Here is a 21,914-nt window from a genome sequence, read left to right as displayed (position 1 = left end):
AAGAATGTTCATAATGTAAATGCCATCATGAGGATTTATTGTCATAATAAACAAATTAAGTACTTATGTACTGTATGTTGAATGTATATATTCGTCCGAGTTTTATACATTTTTTTCTTAATGCATTGCCAAAATGTATATGATGGGGAAAAATTATCGGGAATGATCGGAATTGAATCGGGAGCAAAAAAAAAAGCAATCGGATCGGGAAATATCGGGATCGGCAGATACTCAAACCAAAACGATCGGATCGGGAGCAAAAAAACATGATCGGAACAACCCTAATTGTAAGATTTTTTTAAAATATTGCATTAGAGAAGATACAATGTTGCTTTAGCCTTTTAAGGTGTTTACTGAGTGATCCATAGACTCCAAATGTAACTTGTATCGTTAGCGTAGCATTCGCGAGCATCCTCTTAAACTCACTCTCACTTGTTTAAATCTCGTCGTCACGCCAACGAGCGAATGTTCATGGCATTCAGACCAATATTCATTCTGCATATTCTGGTGGCCAAAAGCAAAACTTTTTGTCACTTCACACGGAGCGAATGAACGATCGTCAAAATGGATTGGACGTTGAGCACAGTCAATGGCACCCAGTGAATTCACTTATAAGGCCAAAAATAAACTATTCCGGTTGGCCCGCAAACCAAAATGAGTTTTGACACCCCTAATCTAATACCTTTGTTGCACTAATGTCATAAGTATGTACTGTATCTCATCTCCAAATCAGCAAGTTGCGTCCACGCGAACGCTTTCAAGCCTTGAGCGTTGGAAAAGTAACTTTTTGTAGCCACTTCAGGCCAGGCAAATAATCCGGCGCGACGTCTTCTATATGGAAATAAACACGGCTCTCAGGAATAAAGTGGCCCTGGGCTGAGGCGTCGCGTCCACATACATTAACCCCGGCGACGCTCACACATTTGTAGCGCGCGAGTGAGCGAGCTAGTGTGAAAGAGAGGAAGTTCACATGTGAATGGTCTTGTGTGAAAAGCGGGATGAAGTGAGTCAAGCTGACATAGCATGCCAATACGCTTTGTCTCATTCCCAATGCTGTATTCATTTGCGGCGCTCACACATTTATTGCATGATTGACAATTATGAGAGGCCGACCTACTTCTTTGTGAGGCTTTTTCATCGCTTGCCCTTGCTTTTCTTTCTTGTGCGCATTGTATAGCGTGCCTGTGCACCAGTGACATTTAGTCCGAGAGATGTGCTCCACATGAAACTCATTTTTTCAAGTAATGGCTTCATATATTTTTGCATCGAATCACATTATCTGCAATGTGTTGAGAAGGGAAAAAAATGAATTTGCTACTCCATTAAGCAGAGAAATCGTATTGTGAGAGATCCACATGGTACTCAACTGAGTGACTTCGAATCAAGGGGTGAAAAAAGTACGGTATTGTAGTACAAATGGACTGGTTCCGAGTTGTTTTTGGCAGTCCTTTCAATTTTCGTCTTAGTCATTTGGACAAAAATGTATATATTTAGTCATTTCAGAATGTTTGTCTTCATCTAGTTTTTGTTGACAAAAACTCAAGACTTGATTCACCTTGTTTTCGTCAACGATTACTCAAAATGTTTTCGCCTGTGAAGTTCAAAATTTTTACTCCAAAAATAAAGGTTTCCAACAGAGCTGCCGCTATCAAATATTTTAATAATCGAGTATTCTACTGAAAATTCTATCGATTAATTAAAACATATTTTTTAGGTAAAGAGCATTTACATATATACATGAGAAAACAAGACATTTCACTTAATATTGAACAATTTTAGTCAATCAATGTCTTTATTTTAGATGTACATTGTTGAAAACAGCCAACAACTGTATCTCAGATGTGACTAGAAAAAACAAAATTCACTGCTTTCACCCAAAAAACTTAAGATCTTAAAAGAAAAAAAAAAAAAATTCTTACCTAAAAATGTCATTATGCTTGATAACACACGTCACTAAAAAGTTACACAATTACAACAATTACATCTCAAATGTGACTAAAAAAAACAAACTAATTCACTGCTTTCACTCCAAAAATGTTTAGATCTTATAAAAAATATATATATATTTCTTACCTAAAAATGTCGTTACGCTTGATAACACGCATCACTTAAAAGTTACATTTACAGGAAAATATGGCATATTTTATAGATGGTTTGAATTACGATTAATTACGATTGATTAATTTTTAAGCTGTAATTAACTCGATTAAAAATGTTAATCGTTTGACAGCCCTAAAATTATTCATGTACAGTATATTATAAAATAATTTCTAAATATTTATATATAATGTTTAACTTGAGCCTGTTGATGAACACAAAGCCGATAATCTGGCAGGAATCCTCTTCAACAGCTCTCAGTCCCTCTCTGTTTTTGTTTTTTATTGGAGTTGGAGTTATTGGAGCTTGAAAAGCTTAGAATTACCTGAAAGGTAGACTTTAGAAATGTCTTTAACTGCATCGGGGCTGAACATCTCGCTGACATTGGCTTTGCAGCAGGGCCGGCCAAGCCTATACGCAGACTATGCAGCTGCTTAGGGCCCCTGACCAGTAGGGGGCCCCCAATTTGGCAATTGTTTAATTTATATTGTATTTTGTTTACTACAGTTTGCTTTATTTGACTTTTGTGAGTTTTGATTCTTGATTACAAGCTTTAAAAAATAAAAGTCCTTCCTTAACTTCTTTCTTTCCTCTTTTAGAAAAGGATTTGGCGCTATCTACTGTAAGTTCTGACAATCATTTGGGGTGAGAAGTTTGAAGTATGCAGTGCAACAAAATCTGATTAATATACAAAATATGGATGTATGGGTTGTATTGCATGTATGGGTTTCACAGTACACTGTGACGAAATGGTGGGCCAAAAATATGGGCCCCTTTGCATTATTTTGCTTAGGGCCCCCCAAATGGCCTGGGCCGGCCCTGCTTTGCAGGCAGGTTGTAATAATGTCTCTGTCAAAAAAGTTGCCGGTTTTCTAGCTATCAGCCACTTTGCAGTCTTCGGCAGTCTGTTGGAATAAAACACGGGGGTGGATTTACGATCATCACATATGGATAAAATGGAAAGGACAGTTTTGTGTATATGGACACTTGGCGGACAACAAAGTAGCTGATGGTTAGAAATCCGAGCAGTTGTTGAATGCGACACGAGCAATACCTCGCTCATCTGCACACGACCGCAACCTTCTACCTATTCCTTCCTTCCGACTGCAACTCCGCTCAACGACGTTAAAAAAAACAACAAATGCGATATTGGATCATTTCTGGCGCCACCCCTGACAATCTCTCATGGCACGGCACACCGGTTGAAAAACGCTGACGTCGTACTCACTCTTGCCACCAGAGGGCAGTGTATCCTCCCAAACCAATAAAACTAAATACAACACTTTTAAAACAAACCATTACAGGGCTGCAGCTATCGAATATTTTAGTACCGTATTTTTCAGACTATAAGTCGCGTTTTTTTTTTTTTTTTTTTTTCATATTTTGGCTGGGGCTGCGACTTATACTCAGGAGCGACTTATGTGGGAAATTATTAATACATTATGATATCATTTCACATGTTGTTTTGGAGTGACACTGATGGTTTGGTAAACTTGCTAGCATGTTCTTTATGCTATAGTTATCTGAATAACTCTTAATAGCTATGGCCACATTCGTGTTCTGCCTTTGGCAATGTGTGTTCAATTGTATTATTGACTTTTTTATATTAAAATGCATGCTTTTAGTTTGTGACGCTTTCATGCCCACGTGGGGGCGCATTTGCACTTGTTTACGTGAAGAACAGTGCTCACACGCCAGAAGAAGACGGACAGCTACGTAGCTCTGACTGAGAGGGCGAGTTAGCGAGACAGAAACACGGCTGCGAACCTACGTTCATTGTTTATGCTTTTAAAATATCTCTACAGAGGCAACGCCTGTGTGTATCATCTTTTCTGTTGTTGTTGTGTGTTTTCCACCCGCGATCGGACACTTAGAGCCAGTCGTGTGGTTGTTTGAACAATGTGCTAATGCTAGCGAACGCATGCTAACCGTTTATGTCCTTGCTGTAAGAGCACCTAATTATAATTTATTTAGGTTGATGCGAACCTGTTTGGTATCGAGGACCAAATTGATTCAGCAATTTATACGGACGTCCAGCATCGTCATTTGGGAGTTGGCTGTATGGCCAGGACCGAGCCGTAGCGTCCTGGTGAGGACAGTATATTCACATTCCGTTGTTCATGCACTGTACACTGTACATTTATTCAGCATGTTGTTCTCTATTGTATTTTTATATTAAATTGCCTTTCAAGATGACATATCTGTTCTATGTGTTGGATTTTATCAAGTAAATTTCCCCCAAAAATGCGATTTATACTCCGGTGCGACTTGTTTTTTTTCTCTTCATTGGGCATTTTATGGCCGGTGCAACTTATACTCAGGTGCGACTTGTAGTCCGAAAAATACGGTAATCGACTGAAAATTCTATCGATTAATCGAGTAATCTGATAAAGCATTTTTTTTTAGGTAAGGAGCAATTATATACATAAGGAAACAAGACATTTCATCTAATATTGAACCATTTTCAGTCAATCAATGTCTTTATTTTCGATGTACATTGTTGAAAACAGCCAACAATTACATCTCAAATGTGACAAAAAAAAGACAAATTCACTGCTTACACTCCAAAAACTTTTAGATCTTATAAAAAAATATATTTCTTATCTAAAAATGTCATTACGCTTGATAACACACATCACTTAAAAGGTGTTTTTTTCCACGTGTTTCAAGCTTTTTTTAAGTTCTAGTTATGTTATGTCACTACATTCATGTCCAACTCAGATCTTTTACATCCATTCAAAAGTGAGATAATTTGCCGGATAACACTTAATGACATCTGTTACAAGCATTTATTAAAGCTCATGTCATAATTAGGATTGTCTAATGACAGTATTATGGCGTCACTGCCAAATAGTTACCGAATACTAACTGGAACAGTAACTGAAGCAATAATTAGCACAGAACATGAATTTGAATTGTTATTTAGATCTGTAGCGCTACAATGTATGCTAGGAGGCATGTTTGGCAACAACAGTGTTGACAGCAGGTGGCAGCAGAGGTTGACTGTCTCCCAATAGGGAGCAGTGATGGCCAGCCAATTGGTTCAAAGCTTCAAGGTGGTTCATTTGGTCTTATGAAAGTCGTATGATGTCGCTGTCAAATAAAGTGTTACTGATTAATATCTTTTGGTGTAAATATCCCATAATACACTGAGGACAGCTGCGGCTTTTAGTCAAGTGCGGCTTATCTATGAACAAATGCTGTTTTTGTTGAGTTAATTATCGAGGGTTGATTGAATATTTGCTTGATTGATTGAATATTTGCTTGTGCTCATACATAACTAATACATACATAATACATATTGCCATATTTTTTCTTATTTGATATAACCAGTAAATGATTATTGCTTGCTATACTAGGTTGTAGTATAATGTTTAAGTGTTACAAAGAGTAAAGAGGGTCGGGATGACAACTGCCTTGCTTCGTGGCCATCATTGCGTAACTAGACCTTCCGGGATATCTTCAGCACCTGGCGTCTGGACTTTCGTCTAGACCAGGGGTGTCCAAATTTTTGCAAAGGGGACCAGATTTGGTGTGGTAAAAATGTGGGGGGCCGACCTTGGCTGACGTCCTTTACGTAGAACAATATATTTAAGCAAATTTTAGCAAGCCACTCTGTGTGTCATATTTGCTTTATTATTATGTTTATTTTTTTCGGCCGTCACAGTCAACTTTCGTTTTTTTTTTTTGTTGATTGTCGCCATTTTAGAAAATTTGGAGTAAAGGGTCACACGGGATAATGTTGCTTAGAGTGCTGCTGCCTTTTAGTGGGTAAATGAGGAGCAGCATTTAGTTCGTAAGCTACTTCATATGCCGGTAGCAGAACTGCTGACCAATTAAGTCTGCGTGCGGGCCAGACGTTGTTGATTTTATGACAGAGGCTGGGGGCCAGATGAAATTTGACCACGGGCCGCATTTGGCCCCCGGGCCGGACTTTGGACATATCTGGTCTAGACCTTCGAGGACAATTTTCCATTCGAGGACCTCTTTCATGGCCGCAGCATTGCATAACTGAAGTGTCTGGGTCATTCTGACCATTTTTTACCTGTGCCCTTGCTTGCACACGTGTATTTAGTTAGTTCCACCTACATGCTCACACATAGCCAACCAAAATCACATGGGTGTCTCCAGCTTGCTTTCCCCCTCCTTTTAGGGCGACACCCTTCTGTGTCAGGACAAACCCCTAATAAAAGAGAGAGCAAGGTTTTTTTTTTTTTTTTTTTTAGATCAATTTTGGTGACTATATAGCGTAATCTAGCATTCCTCTGTCTTAGTCCCTCTTTGCTCTCCTTGGCCAAGAAAACTGAGTGTCTTCTGTCCTTATTTTTGGGTAATTTTACAAATGTCTACCTAAGGGTCTATTTTTGAACTTGACAGTTTTAGTGTCAAATTTGTTGGGTGGGGCTTATAGTCAGTTGCGCCTTATATTGCGAAAATTACGGTACTTGAATTAATCGATTAATCGTTGCAATACTATATCAGATTGGGGACATCACAAGTTTGCTGTTGACAAAATATAGTGAATAAAACTCAAGGAGCCGATACGTCTTTTGCTTCAAATGGAATATTCCTCTGTATGTTGCTTCGTCATATGAATGTAATGCATTGTTGAATAGTTGTTTTAGCTTGATCATCCAAATCTCAAATACACACTTTTTTTTCTTCGCGCAGCGGCGGCTTGTCAGCGAAAGACTTCATTTAAATCTGCCGTTCCTTTATCCTTTTATGGCTCATTCTACCTATTGTGCCCAGTCGAGCTTGGATCGCTTACGAGTGTCGAGGAGAGCGAGATACCTCCTGGGAATGCTGCTTGACTGGGCCCGGCAAATGATACAAGGCGGGCTTTAGCTGGAAGTTAATATCCTGCAAAATTGTCCCACACAGTCTTGGTGGCAGAACGCCGATGATTAAATGACACAAGCATATCAAAAACATTTTTCGCAGGCTAGTGGGTCTTAAGTGTCTCCCAAGGTTACTGTCAGTGGTGGGGGTGTGAAATTTCATGAGAGGAAAAAATAAAAGCGGGAGTAATGGTTGTGATAATTTGAAAGGAAAAAAAGTATATTGTCTCATTTAATACAGGTAGTCCCTGGGTTTTGACATACTCGACTTACGCGACTTCGACTTTACGACGCCGGAGTCTTATCTGCCATTTTGTCTCCAGTCGTTTTTTGTTTTTTTTTAACAGTTCAGTGACCAGTATGAGAGTGTGAGAGATGCACTACAAATTTGAACACACCTGCTCCCTATGCACACCTGGACCTAGTAACTCTAGCGAATCACATGACATTTTGGAGGGAAAATGACAAGCAGTACTCAATTTGGACATTTAGGGATTTAGTTTCGAAGGGGTGTACTCACTTTTTTTACCAGGGGTTCAGATATTAATGGATATATTTTGAGTTACTTTGAGGGGAAAATAAATGAACTCTATTCTTAGGGCTGTCTAACAATTACAATTTTTAATCGAGTTAATTACAGCATAAAAATTAATTAATCGTAATTACAATTCAAACCATCTATAAAATATGCCATACTTTTCTGTAGATTAATGTTGGAATGGAAAGATAATACACAAGACGGATATATACATTCAATATACAGTACATAAGTACTGTATTTGTTTATTCTAACAATAAATCAACAAGATGGCATTAACATTATTACCATTATCTTAAAGCGATCCATGGATCGAAAGACTTGTAGTTCTTAAAAGATAAATGTTAGTACAAATTATAGAAATTTTATATTAAAACCCCTCTTAATGTTTTCGTTTTATTAAAATTAGTAAAATTTTCAATCAAAAAATAAACTAGTAGCTCGCCATTGTTGATGTCAATAATTACACCATGCTCACTCATTGTGCTGAAATCCATAAAATCATTTGGGCCCAAGCGCCAGCAGAGGACGCCAAACACCAAAAAACAAGTAACAAGCGGACATTACACTGCTGTCATTTTAATCTATTTGAACGGGGCATGTGCGTTAATTGCGTCAAATATTTTAACGTGAGTAATTTAAAAAAATTAATTACTGCCTGTTAACGCGATAATTTTGACAGCCCCAAATTATATAAGGTCCACACAGACTATTTTTCATTGTGTCAAAGTGTTATTTTGTCAGTGTTGTCCCATGAAAAGATATACCGTAATTTCCCAAATATAACGCACACTTTTTTCCCCAAAACCGACTTGTAAAATCATGGTGCGCATTATAAAAGGGTACATGGATGGAGACAAAAAAAAAAAAATTATATATATGTATATATATATATATATATATACAGTGGGGAGAACAAGTATTAGATACACTCCCAATGGGAAAACCCATTGGCACTGTATCAAATACTTGTTCTCCCCACTGTATGTATGTATATATATATATATATATATATATATATATATATTAGGGCTGTCAAAATTATCGCGTTAACGGGCGGTAATTATATTTTTAATTAATCCCGTTAAAATATTTGACGCAATTAACGCACATGTCCCGCTCAGACAGATTTAAATGACAGTAGAGTGAAATGCCCACTTGTTAATTGTTGACTGATTTTATAGGCTTCAGCACCCATGAGCATTGTGTAAGTAATTATTGACATCAACAATGGCGGGCTACTAGTTTATTTTTTGATTGAAAATTTTACAAATTTTATTAAAACAAAAACATTAAGCAGGGTTTTAATATAACATTTCTATAACTTGTACTGACATTTATCTTTTAAGAACTGCAAGTCTTTCTATCCATGGCTCACTTTAACAGAATGTTAACAATGTTAATGCCATCTTGTTGATTTATTGTTATAATAAAAAAACAGTCCTTATGTACGTATGTTGAATGTATATATCCATCTTGTCTTATCTTTCCATTCCAACAATAATTTAGAGAAAAATATGCCATATTTTATAGATGGTTTGAATTGCAATTAATTGCAATGAATTACGATTAATTAATTTTCAAGCTGTAATTAACTTGATTAAAAATTTTAATCGTTTGACAGCCCTAATATATACTATATATATATATATATATATATATATTTCTGTCTCCATCCATGTACCCGTTTATAATGCGCACCATGATTTTACAAGTTGATTTTGGGGGAAAAAAAGAAAAAAAGTGTGCGTTATATTCAGGAAAATACGGTAATTGATTAATCCTTGCAGCACTACACTATTAGTATTAAAGTTCAAATACTAGCATACATGTTGTATCCAAGCCATTAGTCTGATTTTTTATTGGAATTTTTTTCCTTTATTATGATTTTAACAGTAGTATATCATAAATTACACTACAATCCCTCTCCGAGATACCTACTCACTGTGCTTGACTCAAAACTAGTTTTAATGAAGGCGCAGGTGATCAATTTCTTTCGCAAAAGAATGTCACGCTTTTGTTTCAAAGCACATGAAAGACGGCGTAATAAAAGCCCTTTTATAGTTATCAAATGGCTTTTTTCGCCCCCCGCTGACCTTTCAAGAAGCCAGGCTGAAATGGAGACAATGCAAAGAAATACAGATCGCGTTTCGGACATCAAACCCTTCTTTGTGCCGTTTATTTGCTCTGGGAAGAAGAAAAAATGAGCCGTCATTTGAACGCAGGAAGAATCAAAAGAATGAGCCGCTCGCTCCAAACAGTTTGTGTTATGCAGTGGCGGATACAGGCCGGTTTTTATTATTTCTTCCCTTATCTGATGCTCACAGCAGCGGTGGAGTCGGCGCGAGTGTACTCGTGTTCATCCACCACTAAGCTCTCCAGTGTGTTTGAGCGTCTGTAAACATTCGCTATTTGTGTTGACATCGACAGCTGTGCCATTTCCTGTTCCTGTTGTTGCAAGCGACGTACAGTAGTTTGTTCAACAAGGCTGAAGTAGTTGGAGGAAACAGACAAGCTGTCATAAGAGGCATGAAAGTATTTTTGCCATCTTTTTTTCTCTCCCTTTGAATCCCGCAGCTTTAATAACAAAGCTGTTGAGTTACGGATTTTTACAAGTTAACTTAGATCTAGCTTTCATCCAAATGCTTCCATCATCTATTGAACTCTGAGCATTATTGTTACGTTGCCACTATAGTATCTTCTATGGGTGCAGCTAGCGATTATTTTAGTAGTCGATTAATCGATGAACTAGTTAGTTTGAATAATCGAGTAATCGGATAAGGAACATAGAATATTAAAATATATGAGTTGAGGCTCGAACAGTATTAAAATTTAAAAAAAAAAAAAAAAAGGATCCATGTACAACAAAAGAACAACTGGCTAACTTACATAGCAAAAGTCCGCTTAGTTAGCTTAAATGTTATAAAATGCAAATGTTTTTTTTTAGGGTTGTTCCGATAATGTTTTTTTGCTTCCGATCCCGATCGTTTTAGTTTGAGTATCTGCCGATCCCGATATTTCCCGATCCGATTGCTTTTTTTGTTTTGTTTTTTTTTTGCTCCCGATTCAATTCCAATCATTCCCGATAATTTTTCCCGATCATATACATTTTGGCAATGGATTAAGAAAAAAATGAATAAAACTCGGACGAATATATACATTCAACATACAGTACATAAGTACTGTATTTTTTTATTATGACAATAAATCCTCAAGATGGCATTTACATTATTAACATTCTTTCTGTGAGAGGGATCCACGGATGGAAAGACTTGTAATTCTTAAAGGGCAAATGTGACTAAATATTGCCATCTAGTGTATTTGTTGAGCTTTCAGTAAATGATACTGTAGCCATTTAACTGTTGTTCCCAAATGCATGATGGGAAGTGCACCCATGACTGTGCGTAGTGCTACCAAATGATATATCTTCTCTGCGTCAGGAAATAACATAGGGTGTTAAGAAAAAGATCAATTACTGCCTTGCTTCACCTTGCTTCCCACGATATTTCTAATCGTAGAGAGGGGGATTGTAAGGCTTTAGCCAATTAAAACAAGGCTCTAAAGTTAGCTTAAATTCACTCTACTCATTTTATGCTGTCATTTAGTTCTCCATATAGGTAAAACGACGCCATTACAGATTGAGCACGACAATGTGTGAGTGGGTCGTGCAGCGCATGCGTTAATTGCATTAAATATTTAAATGTGATGCATTTTTAAAAAAAATAATTACCGCTGTTATTGGGATAAACTTGATAACCCTACCTTAAGCCTAAACTAAAGACTCTGGATGAGTGAAACATATTATGTCTGTAACGTTAAATACAAGTAGAAAACGATTTAATTAAAAAATATATATATATATTAAAAAAAGGCATGTCTGATATTTTTCTGCCGATTCCGATACTTTGAAAATGACGTGATCGGACCCGATCGATCGGGACATCTCGTTTTTTTTTCTTCTTTTTTTTCAATGCTTTGTTGAGTTGTTCCTACCAGTGCTGCAACGATTAATCGATTAGCTCGTGTAATTCGATTGGAAAAAAATCTTCGATTACAATTTTGCTGCTTCGTGGATTTTTTTAATTAGAGTGACGTTGTAATGATTTGTTTTGAAAGTGTGACATTTAGTTTGATTGAATTGGGTGGATAAACTGCCCTCTGCTGGCATCACTGAATATGACATAACTCATTTAACATGGCTAAATCCAGCTGCTCTCTGTTAAGACCAACATAAGGTTTGTTTTTGTTTGCACTAATGTTTGTTTATGCACTTGTTATCTAGTTTAGAAGTATATTTAGGAGTTTTTGTTTGAATGATTTGTTTAGAGCATTGTAAAGAAAAAAAAAAAGTTAGCGTTTTATAGCATTTAAGCTAGCGGACTTTTGCAATGAAAGTTAGCCAATTGCTCTTTTGTTGTCTTCGATCCTTACTTATTTTTAATATATCATTTAAGGCTAAGTTCTAGAATTCATAATGATATTGACGGGACACTGGGTACAGGGCCAATTAATAGGGGGCCTGCATTGTTGGCGTGGCTGTCAAAGCTGACAGAGTGGAATCACAGACAAATAGCTTTTTTTTTGTTGAAAATTCCCAAAATTCTTTATAGATATGAACATAAAATAGTCTTGGTTCTTGGTTACTAGCAAAAAATGCCGTGTAGTTAGCATTTATTTTGTGTAAATATGTCGAAGTACGATGCCAGTCTGTCAGTCAACGTGGCAGCTGCCATATGTAAAGAGCTTTTCCGGTGAAAATCGTTGTGTATAAATGCTTAAATCCCTGAATTGTTTATAGATATGGACATAAAGCAGTCTCGGTTCTTAGTTAAAAGCAAAAATGCCGTGCAGTTAGCTTTTATTTTACATAAATATGTCGAAGTACGATGCTAGTCTGTTAGTCAATGTTTCGGCCGCCATATGTATAGAGCTTTTCCGGTGAGAAATCTTTTCAATAAATGCTTAAATCTCTGAATTCTTTATTAATATATAGATAATCTTTATAGTAGGGCTGTCAAACGATTAAAATTTTGAATCGAGTTAATTACAGCTTAAAAAATAATTAATCGTAATTAATCGCAATTAATCACAATTCAAACCATCTCTAAAATATGCCATATTTTTCTGTAAATTATTGTTGGAATGGAAAGATAAGAGACATGATGGATATATACATTCAACATACTTTACATAAGTACTGCATTTTGTTTATTGTAACAATAAATCCACAAATGCCATTATTAACATTCTTTCTGTCAAAGTGATCCACGGATAGAAAGACTTGTAGTTCTTAAAAGATAATTGTTATATTTACAAGTTATAGTAATTTTATATTAAAACCCCTCTTCATGTTTTTGTTTTAATAAAATTTGTAAAATTTTCAATCAAAAGTAGAGTTAATATAATAATAATAATAACAATAAAAATAACAATAATAAAAATAGAGTGACCAAAGTCTAAGTTTTACGTGTATTTTGCATAGCTATTTTGATATGGAATGCCAGTTCATTTTGCATTGTTGTTTAACTGTGTGTCAGAATAGGGCCACATTACTATAGACTGAAGTGCTTTTCTTTTTGTGAACATTATTTTTTTGGGGAGGGATAGGAATATTATTTTTGTTGTGCTTTCACTAAACGATACTTATGTTTGTTGTGTGAAAATTATTTTTTTTGGGAGAGATAGGAATATTTGTTGTGCTTTCACTAAACGATACTTATGTTTGTTGTGAAGGAGAAGCTTGTGCCAATAAACGCGCGGTCCAAAGAACGCCTGTGTCTACTCGCCTTTACTGTATAACATATATCTGTGCATATCTTACCCAAAATACAACAAGAGACACATAATTGCCACTAAAAGAAAGAAAACTTACCAAAATATGTGTGGAGCACAAATAGCAATTTGCATTGCATTTTGAATACAGCATAAACGTCTCACAACTACTAATTCTCCCACGTTTAGAAGAAATAACATCAGTATGGAACAGCGCTGCCCCCAAGCGGCCGGTGACATTCTCTTCACTCTTAATGTCCATAAACGGCCTCATTGTAATCTGTTTGAGGTAATGTGCGAACGTGTCATTTATTGCATGCGTTAAGTGCGTCAAATATTTTAACGTGATTCATTTAAAAAATTAATTAACGCCAGTTAACGCGATCATTTTGACAGCCCTACTTTATAGATTATTTGCTGCAAAGAAGCTGCTTTGCTAGCGCCACCGCTAGCCGCGTTAATCACCATAGATTATATTGCCGAAGGATTCTGTCTGAAAATAGGGAGTTGTATGCTATCGGTTTAGAAATATTCACAGTGTGCAATGGCGAAGCTGCTCTGCTAGTGCCGCTAAAGCGGCTAACTGAATTTGTCAAGCAGTTGGGGAATTCTAGCCCAGGAAAAGTCTTTGTCTGGAAGTGTCTGGAATAAGAAGTGAAAATTGATTTTTTTCCCTCCATTTAAAAACCTAGTTTATAAAGTTAAGTCCGTTACTAGTTTTGAACTCAATTTGATGCTGGCTACACTGACTAGGGAAAACATAACTTGACGCGTTGTAAATTTGGTTAATAGAGATTTTTGATCAATCTAGTCCCTGTCTTGCATCTTTCTATGTAAAGATTTCATTAAAACTCGCGACTTATACCCAAGGCGTATCTTGTTAAGTATGTCTTAAATTCATTTATTTATGGTTAGTGCGGCTTATAGTCGGGTATGTGCTTTAGTGCGGAATTTATGGTAATTAAACAAAAAATCAAAATTGCGTGCAATTTGCTTTTTTTGCCATGCAAAGAAATTTGTCGGTGGTTTAACCCTAAAAATCATTCATTGTAAAAGCAAATGTCTTATAAGTTCACTAATGTTACATGACATTCTGAGGTTGCATTTTTGCAAAAAGCCTCGGAGGCCCAACAATGCCATCCATGGTCGAGATGACTGCAGTGGGAAAGTCATCAGCCTTATGGATGCGGAATGTTATCAGGATGCATGATGGCACCATGGATTCCTGCCATTCTTCTCCACATTCCACAGGAGAGCGTTGGAGTGTCAATGCCTGCAGACCCTCGAGAGGCCCAGTCGGAGTCCCTGCTGGGGCCCGGCCTGTTGACAGTTCCCTGGCACTCTTGTCTCAGCAGGAAGACATCAGTTGCAGGAACGGAGATGGCTGTAGATGACAGCCGTCTGGTCAGTGGGGAAGGACACAGTCGGAGGAGATTAAGCTTCACCCGAGGGTCACTACCTTCCCAAGGCGGGCTGCGAGTCGTGGCGTTAGGAATTTTTCAAGGGAAAAAGCCCGGTGCGCTCAGGCTATCAATTATGAGGGAATGATTGAATAATTTACAAGACATTTAGGGGATATTTCACATTCATATTCAAATTGCTTTTTACAGCGTGTGTAGTATCATACAGTTCATTAGGGCTGCAGCTATCGATTATTAAGTAATCGATTAGTTCGAATAATTGAGTAATCGGAACATTTAATGTGTTGCAGAATAAATTTTAGGAGATGTAAAACAAAGGCTTGCTAAGATTGCACTTTCAAAAGAACATTAAATTCGAATACAAAAATAAAATTCCTTAGTGTTTCTTCAAACTATGCAGAATTGCACTGCATTTAAAAATAAATCAAAATACCTGAGCTCATCTTGAAATGGTATTAAAACTGGGGCTGTCAAACGATTAAAATTTTTAATCGAGTTAATCACAGCTTAAAAATTAATCATAATTAATCGCAATTCAAATCTATAAAATATGCCATATTTTTCTGTAAATTATTGTTGGAATGTATAGATAAGACACAAGATGGATATATACATTCAACATACTGTAAATAAGTACTGTATTTGTTTATTATGGCAATAAATAGATGGCATTAACATTCTGTTAAAGCGATCAATGGATAGAAAGACGTGTAGTTCTTAAAAGATAAATGTCAGTACAAGTTATAGAAATGTTATTAAAATATTAAAACCCCTCAATGTTTTTTTTTTAATGAAAATTGTAAAATTTTCAAACAAAAAATAAACTAGTAGCTCACCATTGTTGATGTCAATAATAACACAATGCTCATGGTGCTGAAACCCATAAAATCAGTCGCACCCAAGCACCAGCAGAGGGCGACAAAACAGCAAAAAACACAACAAATGGACGTGACACTTTGCTGTCATTTTAATCTGTTTGAGCGGGGCATGTGCGTCAAATATTTTAACGTGATTAATTAAAAAACTTAATTACCGCCCGTCAATGCGATAATTTTGACAGCCCTAATTAAAACAACTGACGATCTAAGTACAATGAAAGAACAATTTGCCAACTTGCATAGCAGAAGTCCGCTAGCTTAAATGCTATAACATGTTTTTTTTTTTTTTTTTTAAACAATGCTCTTGACAAACCGTTCAAACACATATTTCCACAAAAAAACTGCTAAATATACCTAAATCACAAGTGTTTTTTTTTTTTTTTTTTTTTTTTTAACAATGCTCTTGACAAACCGTTCAAACACATATTTCCACAAAAAACTGCTAAATATACCTAAATCACAAGTGTTTTTTGTTGTTTTTTTTACAATGCTCTTGACAAACCGTTCAAACACATATTTCCACAAAAAACTGCTAAATATACCTAAATCACAAGTGAATGAAAAACACGTATTACCTCAAACAAAAACTGACCTTGTGTTGGTCTTAACAGGGAGCAGCTAAATTAATTTTTATTGACTGTTGCCACAAGAGGGCAGTGTATCAACCCAAATCAATAAAATTAAATGTTAACATTTTCTACACAAACCATCGCAATGCCACTTTAACTCATTCATTCCCAGCCATTTTCACCAGAGCAAGGCCCTAGGCTCCCGGCCGTTTTACTGGATTTTGACTGATTTTGCAAGGCCCACAGAAAATTCTTTTCTATTGCTATATAAACATGGAACCCACCAAAAGAAGGATTAGACTCTCTTCTTTCAGCAGGAAAAAAAAGTTAGTTCATATCTTTTTCAATTCTTTAGGAATCAGCATTAGAAAATACAGTGCCTTGCAAAAGTATTCGGGCCCCCTTGAACCTTGCAACCTTTCACAACATTTCAGGCTTCAAACATAAAGATATAAAATTTTAATTTTTTGTCAAGAATCAACAACAAGTGGGACACAATCGTGAAGTGGAACAAAATTTATTGGATAATTTCAACTTTTTTAACAAAAAACTGAAAAGTGGGGCGTGCAATATTATTCGGCCCCCTTGCGTTAATACTTTGTAGCGCCACCTTTTGCTCCAATTACAGCTGCAAGTCGCTTGGGGTATGTTTCTATCAGTTTTGCACATCGAGAGACTGACATTCTTGCCTATTCTTCCTTGCAAAACAGCTCGAGCTCAGTGAGGTTGGATGGAGAGTGTTTGTGAACAGCAGTCTTCAGCTCTTTCCACAGATTCTCGATTGGATTCAGGTCTGGACTTTGACTTGGCCATTCTAACACATGGATACGTTTATTTTTGAACCATTCCACTGTAGATTTGGCTTTATGTTTTGGATCATTGTCCTGTTGGAAGATAAATCTCCGTCCCAGTCTCAGGTCTTGTGCAGATACCAACAGGTTTTCTTCCAGAATGTTCCTGTATCTGGCTGCATCCATCTTCCCGTCAATTTTAACCATCTTCCCTGTCCCTGCTGAAGAAAAGCAGGCCCAAACCATGATGCTGCCACCACCATGTTTGACAGTGGGGATGGTGTGTTCAGGGTGATGAGCTGTGTTGCTTTTACGCCAAACATATCGTTTTGCATTGTGGCCAAAAAGTTCAATTTTGGTTTCATCTGACCAGAGCACCTTCTTCCACATGTTTGGTGTGTCTCCCAGGTGGCTTGTGGCAAACTTTAAACGAGACTTTTTATGGATATCTTTGAGAAATGGCTTTCTTCTTGCCACTCTTCCATAAAGGCCAGATTTGTGCAGTGTATGACTGATTGTTGTCCTATGGACAGACTCTCCCACCTCAGCTGTAGATCTCTGCAGTTCATCCAGAGTGATCATGGGCCTCTTGGCTGCAACTCTGATCAGTTTTCTTGTTTGAGAAGAAAGTTTGGAAGGACGGCCGGGTCTTCGTAGATTTGCAGTGGTCTGATGCTCCTTCCATTTCAATATGATGGCTAGCACAGTGCTCCTTGAGATGTGACAATCGCTAAGACAATATGCAACCATTTTTTTTCAAGTTCATTTTGGTCACAACACTTGTGTAAAAATTAACTACACTGTCAAAGAACCTCTTTTTGGTGGCATCAGAGATAGTCTTCAACTTGCTCCATGTATTGTCTGGCATCATGTGATACTGCTATGTTGCCTGTGTCATGCCAGTTCTCCTTGTTCCTGTAATCAACATCTAGGATATCCTCAGCTTTCCTGATCACATCCATTTGCACAAATTTGGACATCAGCTTCCTCAGCAGCCTCTTCATCTCATCAACCATCACTCCAATTAGGGTTTCGTCAGACTAAATCAGCAAGATTAAAAACATTAAATACATCATTTAGAAAATTAATCATATTTGTTTTTAAAAGTATCTTTGTCATGGCAGTTTTTTAATTGAATTGTAACCTAGAATCGAAACTTTATATTTTTTGTTTCAGCACAGTAATAATGATATAATGTAATAAAGTGTATAGTATACACTTTAGCTTTAGCATAATAGCGAATCTAAATGATTAAACTTCAAGTAAGTAACGATACACTTTCTCACTTAAATTCATATATTGTGGGGGTAGGACCGCAGTGGTTTAATATTCCATGATGTTTGATCCACGAAAACACAGAGTAAAGCAGCGACTTCTTCCTCGTCATCGTTCTCCCATCATTAGCTCTAATGCTATTAGCATTAGGCTAGTTAGCTATCGCTGGCAGGTAAGACTTACGGCAATTACGTTGACGAACGTCGTTTTTCCCGAATACTGGAGGCCGACCAGGGTCAGCTCCATCTCTTCCTTCCAAAATCAAGACTTGAACCAGTCTAAAAGCCGGTTTATTAGTGCCAGCATCTTGGGAAGTCGGTGGTGCTTCGCCTCTTCCCTCCCTGTCAGATGTTTGGTTGGGCTTTTCCAGCTCTGAAGGGGAGGGAGGGCAGGGAAGTTGGAGACGGCCGGGCTATTCGTTGTTGGTCACTTTCTGAATCGGGCCGAATGGTATCGTTACAAAACGGTGACAAACAAAAACGTAAAAAAATAAATAAAAAATTGACATTTTTGGAAAATCGGGAGATTTGGCTTTCCAATCGTGAGGCGTGAGCATTGGGGTCAAAATCGGGAGTCTCCCGACCAAATCGTAAAACTTAACAGGTCTGTGATTACAGTAACGCGTTACGCGTTACTGACAACACTGATCTTAAAATCTTAAAAAAAAAAAATCTCCAATGCGTGGCGGCTTTTATTTTAATGTGGCAGTGTGCCACAATCTTTTCTATTTAGGGGAAACCCTCCACTGTATTTACAACAAAACATCCACATGAAGGATATCCATTCCGGATGGCATATCTATTATCTATTCTGTACTTAGATTTTACCGCAATATTATTTTGGCTGACCGCTACTATTAAAACAAGCTGCACCTTCCGGAACATCTGACAGTGCATTCTCCTAAGTACCATGTTGGGGCAACATCAACATCAGGGGTGGTCGTCCATCTCCTGACGAGAGCGCAGTTAATTGAAAACAATATTAGTCGTTAAAAGCAATCTTCTCCATAATGCCGGGGCGGCCGTTTCATTGTTATATTAGTTCTACTGCGGCGGGCCTCTCTCTCGTCTGTACTCCTGCGCCACGCTGCCTTAGGTTTGCTCTGACAGATCCGACTAGCGCTGAACAAATCCTCACATTTAAACCCCGCCGGTATTAAACGCTCATGTAGCGCATTTGTAAGGTCGTCGGAGACCCGACACACTCTCATAAGTCTCCTTTAGCGGCGCTGATGGCTGGTGTCAGGCATGTCTGCTGACTGAAAGGGAACACGGGCAGATAGCGTTTGATTCGTGATGGAGATGGCTCCGCAACTGAGTAGAGCTCTGATGATTAATAATGCTGCAAATATAGAAAAAAGGATGTCATCTCCTGGATGCCCTAATGAAAGCTCTCGAACATATCTAGGAGAGGCGATATGTTGACAGTGGATGATGCAAATGAGGCTTAATGTGAACCTGAAATGAATCACTTCACCGTCTCCGCGGCAATTGTGAAAGCGGGCTCGCCGTTTACGTAGCGCCAAGCTAGTTTTGACACTCTCCCGCCTTTTGTCTCAAAGTGCTAACTGTATTTAATTTCACATCTTATCGGTGCCGGGCTTTGTCTGTCGCCGAGTGTCTGCGCTGCAGAGGCGACCCCTGGAGATAAACTCTGTCAAGCTCTGGGGTGATTTATTAAATTCTGATTTCTGTGAAGGACTTTAATGTCGAGGGGGCAGGGGGAGTGGATGGCGAGGAGGAGGAGGAGGAGGTGTGCGAGAGAAAATATGTTGCAGGTGTCTCTGCCAGCTCCGGGCTACAGTGCGAGCAGCATTGTTGGCAATTGAGAGGCTTAAACGAATGACTGAAGTCGGAATCTATGGTTACTTTTATACTGCCAGTAAAAGTTTTTTCCCCACATGTTGTTCTTTGTTATGTATCAACACAGAATGGGGAGGGGGATGAAGTCAAACTGCAAATTTACTGGCATATGAGGTAGCGTTAGAGCTAGGCATGTACCGGTATGAGATTCTGATGGTATGATAACCTTAAGCAAAAATATCACGGTATTGCAATTACAGCTCAGAAATGTGTTCATTTAAGATACATTTTTCCATTGAACAGGATTTTTATTATTCAAAACATATCAGCAAATTGGAACATAAGTATAATGTTGATTTAAAAAAAATAACTGAAATATTCTACATTGAAATAAATGCATTCATCTAGGTGAGCCTCCACAGCCACAGCTCATCATTATTACCATCAGAACAAAAATAATTATTTTCCGTAAAAAGCACGTGCGTATGACTCGTATCATGTTTACATCATACAAACCCCCTCTTTCTCAACACATAAGACAGTTGCCAGAGAAGAAAAAACACGTTTTACCACCGCGAGACACACTAAACAAGCTGGAGTTAACTCTTGTACAGTGGCATGAAAAAGTATCTGAACTAGATTTCCCGATTGATCGGCACCGATCACATCATTTTCAAAGTATCGGAATCGGCAAAAAAATATCGGCCATGCCTTTTTTTAATATATATATATTTTTTAATTAAATCGTTTTCTAATTGTATTTAATGTTACAGACATAATATGTTACACTCATCTAGAGTCGTTAGTTTAAACTTAAGGTAGTGTTATCAAATTTATCCAGATAATGGCGGTAATTCATTTTTTAAAAAATGTAATATGTTAAAATATTTAACGAAATTAATGCATGCACTGCACGACCCGCTCACGCATTGTCACGCTCAATCTGTAATGGTGCCGTTTTACCTATATAGAGAGATAAAAGGCAACGTAAAATGAGTAGAGTGAATTTTGGCAGCCTTAAGAGCCATTTTTTAATTGGCTAAAGTCTTACAATCCCTCTCTCTACTATTAGAATTATCATGGGATGCAATGTGGGGAAGCAAGGTAGCAACTGATCTTTTTCTTTACACCTTATGTTATTATCCAACGCAGAGAAGATATATCAATTGGTTGCACTATGCACAGTCATGGTTCCACTTCCCATCATACATTTGGGCATGGCTGCAGTATCATATACTGTAAGCTCAACAAATACACTAGATGGTAATATTTAGTCACAATATACAAAGTCACAAGTCTTTCTATCCGTGGATCCCTCTCACAGAAAGAATGTTGATAATGTAAATGCCATCTTGAGGATTTATTGTCATAATAAACATATACAGTACTTATGTACTTATGTACCGTATGTTGAATGTATATATTCGTCCGAGTTTTATTCATTTTTTTCTTAATGCATTGCAAAAATGTACATGATCGGGAAAAATTATCGGGAATGATTGGAATTGAATCGGGAGCAAAAAGAAAGCAATCGGATCGGGAAATATCGGGATCGGCAGATACTAAAACGATAGGGATCGGATCGGGAGCAAAAAAAAACATGATCGGAACAACCCTAGTTTATATGTGTGGTTTCTATATTAAAAAAAAAAAAAAAAAAAAAAAAAAAAAAAAGAAATTTACTATCAACTTTACTATTTAACAATAACTCAAGCGCTAATATTCTTCTCCAGAACGCAATACAAACGAAAGCTTAGGACACTGATTAGCATAACTAACTTAGCCCTTCAAGATAAGTAGTAACGTCTCATCAACAAAGAATACAAACAATACAATTGGCTTAATTTACTCACCTCTGACAGAGGCACACAGGATCTAACAACACACAAGACAATCTAGCTCGACATTTCTTAATATTATTGATTCAGCA

At 37.3% G+C, this 21,914-nt stretch overlaps 1 protein-coding gene and 1 long non-coding RNA gene across 4 annotated transcripts in view; one reads left to right on the top strand and one right to left on the bottom strand.

Moving 5' to 3' along the window:
- The window catches only part of dachd (dachshund d), a 357,117-nt gene that overhangs the window by 33,575 nt on the left and 301,628 nt on the right, over nt 1-21,914 (top strand). The window lies entirely within an intron of this gene.
- Nucleotides 17,025-21,914, bottom strand: part of LOC130927486 (uncharacterized) — a 44,525-nt gene continuing 39,635 nt past the window's right edge. Inside the window, exon 3 of the long non-coding RNA XR_009066438.1 lies at nt 17,025-17,947. This is a non-coding gene — a long non-coding RNA (uncharacterized LOC130927486). The remainder of the gene's footprint in view (nt 17,948-21,914) is intronic.

The sequence above is a fragment of the Corythoichthys intestinalis genome, chromosome 12 (assembly GCF_030265065.1).
Source record: "Corythoichthys intestinalis isolate RoL2023-P3 chromosome 12, ASM3026506v1, whole genome shotgun sequence".
NCBI classification, from domain to species: Eukaryota; Metazoa; Chordata; class Actinopteri; order Syngnathiformes; family Syngnathidae; genus Corythoichthys; species Corythoichthys intestinalis.
Note: the sequence above shows the minus strand (reverse complement) of the source record. Positions and strands in the feature narration are given on the sequence as shown.